At 42.7% G+C, this 8,839-nt stretch overlaps 1 pseudogene; it reads right to left on the bottom strand.

Moving 5' to 3' along the window:
- Positions 1 to 4,485: 4,485 nt before the first annotated feature.
- On the bottom strand, positions 4,486 to 4,604 carry LOC133386299 (5S ribosomal RNA; annotated as a pseudogene).
- Positions 4,605 to 8,839: the final 4,235 nt, after the last annotated feature.

Raw genomic sequence — 8,839 nt, forward strand, 5'->3', positions numbered from 1 at the left:
GGGTTTGACTATGGGCAGACACATCTTTCCAAGCATCCTGTCACAGTTGAACAAGGAAAAAGAGGTACATACAATCTCCAAACTGCTTCTCCTCAGCCCAAACTTTCCTTTCTTCCCCATTCCAACTATCTTCTCCTTCCTTCCTTTTTTTTGTCCTCATTCCCTCTGATTCTGTTCCTCACACTGACCTGCCTTCCCATGGCTGCAGACCATGTAACTCATTAGGGTAGTATGTAGAGCTGTAGAGCTCCACTCCTGTTGACAACCCGATGCAGCATCCAAGCACCCTGAAGATAGGTGAGTCAGTTGAGCATGGAGTGGTCCTTCACACCTACCAAAATCTGATGGACATTTAGCAAGAACTCAGGAAAATGTCTTCTCAGTGGCTGTGCCCAGACTTTGGAACTCTCTGCTGAGGGTGGTTAATCTAGTCTCACCCTTGATGGCCGTCTGCAGGCAAACAAAACCCTTTGGCATCTGGCCAACTGAGCTGATTTGTTCATCTCTCTGCTGTTTTGTGTTTTAATTTGTATTTTAACTGAAGTATGTTTTTAACTGGCTGCCTTTTGTTACTTTTTATATCCTCTTAATCTGCTTTTAAATGGTTTATTGTGTTTTTGCTTATTTGTTACATAGACTAGTTATCTTCTATTGTGGATTGTATGATTAACTGCTTTGGGCATTTTTTTGTAGGGCAAGGTGGGGTATAAATGCAACAGATAAATAAATAATAAAGTATGGAAGGGTGGCAACAGGGTCCATCTCTCACCTGCACACATTGCCTGGAATTTATACAGAGATCATTATACACAAGGTCTGTCTTCATACTAGAGCGGACTCTGCCATCTATTCTTGTGCATTTATTATCCCCAGAATGAGTGCCTGAAGAGGGTTACTATCTCTTATATACAAATAAAATTATATAGAAGAAGAAGTCACCAAAGGCACAATGCAGCATGGGCAATGCTTAGGTCAGTATGCACCAAAAGGTAGTGCTGGGTGACATGTGACTTGATAACTGGCAAGCACTCCCAGAAAAAAAATGAAACTTCTGTGAAAATATTTGACACTGTTTTTAAAAGCTTCTGGAAATGTCCCAAACCCTTTTTTAAAAAAAAAAAATATAACATTCAATACATTAATATAATCCCCTGCATGCTTACTTAAGCCACCAAAATCTGTCTCAAAATGTAGCAGTTCTTAACTACCTTATGCCACCATGATGAAGTAGCAGCTGCCAATACGTGTGGACCATAAGAATGGCCTCCTAGTAGCTGTTCTAACAATTATGGTGTATACTTCCCCACAGATCTGTTAAATCTGCACACTGCATTAAGGACCCTCACATAAATATTTAAAATTAAAAATCCAATTATAAATATAAATACAATTCATGTGTACCACCAGTGGGGTGTAGTGGTTAGAATGTTGGACAGGGACCTGGGAGACCAGAGTTCAAATCTCCATTCGGCTATGACTCTCACAGGGTGACTTTGGTCCAGTCATTGTTTCTCAGCCTAACCTACCTCACAGGGTTGTTGTGAGGATAAAATTGGGAGGTGGAGAACCATGTTTGTATGCCATCTTGAGTTCCCTGGAGGAAAGATGGGATATAAATGTAAGAATAAATAAAAATAATAAATAAATACTTAATGTCATCTGCAAATATCAGATATTTAAATACATCTCTTTTGTGTATCAGTAGCATTACTGTGTAAGCCCAGATGTATTTTTTCACAAGTGATAAATAAGAACATAAAAAGAGCCTGCCGGATCAGGCCAATGGCCCATCTAGTCCAGCATCCAGTAGCCAACCAGAAGCCTATGGGAAGCCTGCAAGCAGGACCTGAGGGCAAAAACACTCTCCCCTCCTGTAGTTTCCAGCAACTGGTATTCGGAAGCATGCTGCTTCCAACAGTGCCTAGAGTTGAGCTTTGTAGACATTTCTTTACAATCAGGGAAATCTAGCCTCTTCACACTGGATCACTGCAGCCTTGAGAGGGTTATATGAACAAGTCAAGAGTGTTATTTAGATCAAATGGCACAGAGACCTTTTGCTCTTTAACAGAACGAGTTCTACGCCCCTTCCCCCATGAAGTTTACAATTTTAAAATAACTGTGGTGTGCAAGATATACTGAATGGTACGGTGTTTGCTAACCATGAATCAGAGATCAGACTGTACTTTGACTCTGTTCTATCAAGTAGCATTGGCAATGAGCTCTTTGCATTCTCTCATCACTCACAATCCATTTTGGAACTCCAAAAATCAAGCTCCAGCCAGGCCCAGCAAATCTCTGTATTGCTCTGAAGGAGAAAGCAATAATGTCATAGAACAATCTAAATCAAGATCATCAGCAATTTTCCATCAAAAACATTTTTAGTGGAAAAAAGCCAAACCAAATACTGCCAGGGCAGGGTCATGAGAACTTGATGTTCTCTTGCCCCAGTTGTTTCTGACAGCCTCCTACTCCTATCATTTTCAACGAAAAAGCAGCAAAAAAGGCCAAGACAATGTTTTACAATATCTTTTAATCTGCCTTACAATTATGGAGGGGGTGGGTGGGGAGACGTAGGGACTCAAGGATTAATACCACATGTTGCCTCCTCTCCCCAAGGTGGAGCCATAGATCAGTGGGCATTGAGGCTGGGCATAGGCAGCAGTCTAGATGGGAGCTGGGAACTAGGAGCTATGGGATGAAGCAACTAGTCAAGACTGAAGAGCAAGCCAGGGCTGAAAGCCAAACCAGGAGGTAGGATTGAGAAAAAAGCCAGAAGTCAGAACTAAAGGACAACTAAAGGATATGGAGTATGCCAGAGCTCAGAAACACCTTGTTGCTTTAGCTTGTAGTCCTTCCTGTCAAGGAAGATCTAATGACCAACCTGGGTGAGTGGGCTCAATCTAGAGCACTTTAAATGTTCCTGAACTACAGCTCCCATTATCCCTGGCCATTGGCCATGCCAGGGCTGATGGGAGTTGTCGTTCAGCAACATTTGGAGGGCCAAAGATTCTCCCCGCCTGGCCTAGAGCTTGAGTATACTACACTGCTTAGACAGATACTGCATTGCACAGTTCAGGTAGCTGGTGATGTGAAAGACCTCTGCCAGAGAAGTACTGTCAGTCCAAATAGATCATATTGGGCTTGATGGACTACTAGCTTGCCCTGATAGAAAGCCATTTCCTATGTTCAATGCAGAGACCTAGGAATGGAGACTTTTTTCCTTGCACAGTTGTTCTAACTTAGGTGATGTGGAAAGGTTTGGGCCAATAATAATTCTGGTACCATAAAAACAGTTTGTCACTCCAATAGGCAGAAGTCAGTGATAGTCTATCATTCAAAGTAAAAGGAGGAGAAAGTATTGGATGTGCAGCAGCAGGGATCATTCAGTTTGTAATTCTGGTTAATTCCTATTATGAGAAAATCAGCCAACCAAAAGGAGGATGGAGGTGTTGCTCAGCAACTAACCAGAGCGGAAAGATCTTCACTGAGGTAGGACATCCTCTGATTGGCTGTGTAGTTTTGACAGTTTTTCCCTGTATTATTAGTTGCTGTACGTCTCCCTGCTAACACCTAAACCCTGTAGATAAGACAAAACCTCTTTGTTTCTCCTCCAGTTATACCTGTTCATGTTCTGTTTCCCTCAGTAAAGTATTGTCAGGATTTATTTTCTCTCTGGACTCCATCTGCTTCATTCAAGTCACTCAGCTAGCAGAAAGGAGGCTGTGCCCTGCCTTGCTCCCATCTGCCAATATCTATCTCGCCGCCCTATTTCTCAACTCAGTTATGATTCTGTTTCAGCTGAAAATGTGGCTGGTTTTGTCTCCAAGGGTAAAGCATAAACATGAAATGCTGGGGTTTTGTTGTTATTTTTACTTTAGGGGCCTTTAACCTATTTGTGCTTGGGGCCACAACAACAATATACAGACTCTGTCGGGCTTCCTAGCAGTCTTTCTGAGAAGTCACAGCATAGCACAGACCAAGCAAAAATTACTTTTGCAAGTCTTGCCTGTTTTCTTCAATCCATGTACATCTGAATACTGAACTGAACAAGTCTTCAGAGTTCCCCCCAGCTTCCCTCTGGGACATGAATCATGTCAATCCACCAAAAGGAAGTCCCTGTACTTAACATTAATTATAAACTCAACTGTAAAAAGAACAGAGAGCCTTGTGTGTGATGGTAGTACACATCTTGGACATAAGGTCAAAAAATCCCCAGCTTTGTTCTCAGAATACAATATCCTTTTATTTATATGCTTTGCTACTTTATTTTATTTTATTTTATTTATTATTAAATTTATATCTTGCCCTTCCATCCAGAAGGAGCCCAGGGTGGCAAACAAGCGATGAAACACTAAAAACATCTATTGTTGTTATATGCCTTCAAGTCTATTATGACTTATAGCGACCCTATGAATCATTTGGATATATTCATAGGGTTTTCATGGTAAGAGGTATTCAGAGGTGACTTACCATTGCCTTCCTCTAAGCCTACTGCACCTGGTATTTCCAGACCGTCTCCCATCCAAGTACTAACCAGGCCTGACCCTGCTTAGCTTCCAAGATCAGATGAGACTGGGCGTGTTCAGGGTATTATGGCCGTAGAAAAACATCTATAAAACACGAAGCTTTTTTTTTAATAAAAGCTTCTTAAAAAACAAAGTTTCTTTTAAAAAATCTTAAAAACAAACCATCTTAAAAAAAATCTTCTTTTTTAAAAAACTAAAAATATATTAAAAACAATACCAACACAGATGCAGACCGGGATAAGGTCTCTACTTAAAAGGCTTGTTGAAAGAGGAAGGTCTTTAATAGGTACCAAAAAGACAACAGAAATGGTGCCTGTCTAATATTTAAGGGAAGTGAATTCCACAGGGTAGGTGCCACAACACTAAAGGTCAGCTTCCTATGTCGTGCAGAACAGTCCTCTTGACGAGATGATATCTGCATAAAGTGCTGCTTCCACACTTTATTCTGTTATTCTGACGATTTCTCACATGGTAATTTGCACATTTTATTTCATCTTTCACATGACATACAAGCTAGTTCTGGAATTCTAGTGGAATATAGTGCAAGTTTACTGCTAATTTTCATGATAAATAATACCAGAAATAATCCGTTTGCAAGCTTAGGAACCTGGAAAATTGTGGGAGTTTTTTGCTAGCTGCAATTGTTCATGTGAAAGGCATCCCAGCATGCAGTGTGTTCTCACCCTTTAGGCATGTGTGTTTTGTTTTTTTAGCCTGATGAAAATTGTACCAGTAATCCAGCGTAGGCGTAGGTAGCAGCACATCCCTGTGTCTATACAACAACAACAACAACAACAACAAAGTCAGATGCTAAAGGGAGAGGGGTTGCATGGTGACAGAACAAAATCTTAGACCTACACAGTGGGAACTACACTGCACATATGTATAATGGGTGAGGGATGAAAACAAGATGTCTGTTGCAGCTGTGGGAAAGACAGCTGCGCAAAATGCTGATATATTGGCTGAAAAGCAACAGGTACTGCAATGTGAAAGGAATTTTAGAAATTGGGATAGAAGCGCTGCCATTTTAATCAATTAAACTAATGCAATAAGCCCCATGTCCAAAAGCAGCCCAGGAGGCCCTCACCTACGGAGCACAGTGATCAAATAGATATATAAGGGGTAAGATGATCTTTTAGGTATACTAGTCCCAGTAAAACCAACACTGTGAACATAGCCCAGTAGGTAATGGGCAGCCAGTGCAATTTTTTCAGCAGTGGAATAACATTTTGGCAATATCCTGCCCCCATAAGAAGATGCGCCACCACATTTTGCACTAGCTACAGCTTCTGGACCAACCTCAAGGGCAACCCCACATAAAGTGCATTCCAGTAATCCAGCCTAGAGGTTACCAGTGCATGGACAACAGTGGTCAGGCTATCCCAGTCCAGAAACTGCCACAGCTGTCTTACCAGCTGAAGCTGGTAAAAAGTACTCCTAGCCACTGAGGTCACCTGGGCCTCTAGCAACAAAGATGGGCCCAGGAGTACCCCCAGACTACAAACCTGCTCTTTCAGAGGGAGTATGACACCCCAAAGCAGGGAATTGACCAATTACCTGCACTTGGGAACCACCTACACATAGCAACTGTCTTGCTAGGATTCAGACTCAGTTTATTGACCTTCATCCAGCCCACCACTGAGTCCAGGTAGTGGTCCAGGGGTTGCATGGCCTCTCCCAATTCAGATGTAAACAAGAAATAGAGCTGGGTATCATCAGCGTACTGCAGACAACTTGCCCCAAATCTCTGAATGACCACTCCCAAGGGCTTCATATAGATGTTAAACAGCATGGGGGATAAAATAGTACCCTGTGTCACCCCACAGCACAACAGCCAGGGGGCCTCAAGATAATCACCCAATGCTATTCTCCGAAAATGACCCTGGAGATAGGATCAGAACCACTATGAAACAGTGCCTCTGATACCCATCTCACCAAGTCGGCTCAGAAGGATACCATGGACAATGGTATCAAAAGCTGCTGAGACATCAAGTAAGAATAACAGGGTTGCATTCCCCCTGTCCTTCTCCCAATAAAGATCACCCATCAGGGTGACCAAGGCCAATTCAGTCCCATAACCAGTCCTGAACCCAAATTGCAATGGGTCAATATAATTTATTTCATCCAAGAGTATTTGCAATTGCTGCAACACAACTCTGTTGATCACTTTCCCTAAAAAGGAGGTATTTGCAACCAGGTGTTAGTGGTCACAAACCAATGGGTCCAGGGTGGGCTTTTTCAGGAAAGGTCAGATCACTGCCTCTTTCAGGGCAGGTGGGACTACTCCCTCCTGCAAAGACACATTGACCACACCCTGGATCCATTCCATCTTATCCCTTTGGCAAGCTTCAATAAGCCAAGAAGGGCAAGGGTTGAGAAGAAATGTTGCTAGCGGCATTGTCGCAAGCACCTTGTCCATGACATCAGGCCACATCAGCTGAAACTGATCCCAAGAATTTGCAGCAGACATTGCACAGGACACCTCACTGGGGACTACAGCAAATGTGGATGGGGTGTCAAGATTGCTATGGAGGCAAGCAACTTTACCCTTGAAGTGCCTTGCAAACAATTTCCAGTGGGCTTGCTAAAGGTCTAAAACGCCATTTCCTGAGTAGATATTAAGAGACCCTGGCCAATATGAAACTCCACTGGACAGCTATTTGTGGATGTGATGGAGGCAGAGAAATGCGCCTTTTTTGCCACTCTCACCATTACATAGTAGGCACTGTTATGTTTTTTCACTTATGCCCAGTCACAGCGCAACTTTCACCATTGCGCTCTAGCCATCATCCATCTTGTTTCATCATATTTAGTTCACTGGTGTACCTAAAAGCTTTGAAGAGCAATATGTGCTGGCATTTAGGCAGTAAAGTGATGCATAAAGAAAATATATTACTTATACTAAGACCCCTTGTGGTCCATAAACTCTGGTGGTCGACCACACAACAAAATGAAGTTGAACAATGGGGTTCATGAGCTCAGAATGGAGGAGACATATAATGTATATACCACAAAATATACCCAAAGCAACATTTTTTGTGATCTACTGAAAGCTACACTAAGCCTCATCTAACAATGAGTCAGGGCTTGTACTGTGACTGGAAGTATGAAACCAGAGAGAGGCAGTTATTCCAGGCTAAAACCAGAATTAGTGTCAGATCTTCCATATAAATAGACCCACTTTTCCCCCTCCCCCATGAACCTGCATTTTATTTATTTATTTATTTTATTTTATTTATATACCGCCCTAAGCCTGAAGGCTCTGTGGGCGGTGTACAAAAAGATAAAAAAACAAGCAATATATAAATACAATAAATCAAGAAAACAAAACAAACAAACAATAAAAGAACCAAACAACATCCAAAAATACAAATAATGATGAAAATACCATTAAAACACACTTTAAAATGCCTGGGAGTATAAAAAGGTCTTCACCTGGCGCCGAAAAGATAGTAGCGTCGGCGCCAGGCGCACCTCATCGAAAAGGCTATTCCACAGTTCGGGGGCCACCACAGAAAAGGCCCTGGTTCTAGTCACCACCCTCCGAGCTTCTCGATGGGATGGCACTCGGAGGAGGGCCTTAGATGTTGAGCGCAGTGTCCGGGTAGGTTCATATTGGGAGAGGCGGTCCAACAGGTATTGCGGTCCCATGCCGTGTAGGGCTTTATAGGTCAAAACCAGCACTTTGAATCTAGCCCGGAAACAAACAGGAAGCCAGTGCAGACGGGCCAGAACAGGTGTTATATGAGCGGATCTTCTGGTCCGCGTCAGCAATCTGGCCGCTGCATTCTGGACTAGTTGTAGTTTCCGAACAGTCTTCAAGGGCAGCCCAACGTAGAGCGCATTGCAGTAGTCCAGTCTAGAAGTTACCAGAGCATGAACAACTGAGGCGAGGTCGTCACTGTCCAGATAGGGACGTAGCTGGGCTACCAGGCGAAGATGGTAGAAAGCATTCCGTGTTTACATGCATGCTTAAAGTGGAAGGGAGATGGCTCAAGGAAAGTCAGCCTTGGATTATGAGGGTCTTTGTGTGGCTTTCGGCCCTCTTTCTTTTGCTTGCTGTTGTTTTCTATTATGAATTTCTGTCATTGAGCAGCCTTTATGTGCAAAGATAAAAGCAGGGGGGAGGGGTGTGGCAGTGGCAGAGTTCAGGGTAGGAATAGTGTGCTGTGCCTGATGGTTGAAGCACCAAACTCCATTAGAGTGTCGATCGCTTCAGAAGCTGCAAATGGAATAACTAAATGTGATGTGTGGAGCTTTTTAATTTGTACATACTATTTATCATTCTGTGTAAAGTGCTACTTTTCCCTCCC

Source organism: Rhineura floridana, chromosome 5 (assembly GCF_030035675.1).
Source record: "Rhineura floridana isolate rRhiFlo1 chromosome 5, rRhiFlo1.hap2, whole genome shotgun sequence".
Lineage (NCBI taxonomy): Eukaryota > Metazoa > Chordata > Lepidosauria > Squamata > Rhineuridae > Rhineura > Rhineura floridana.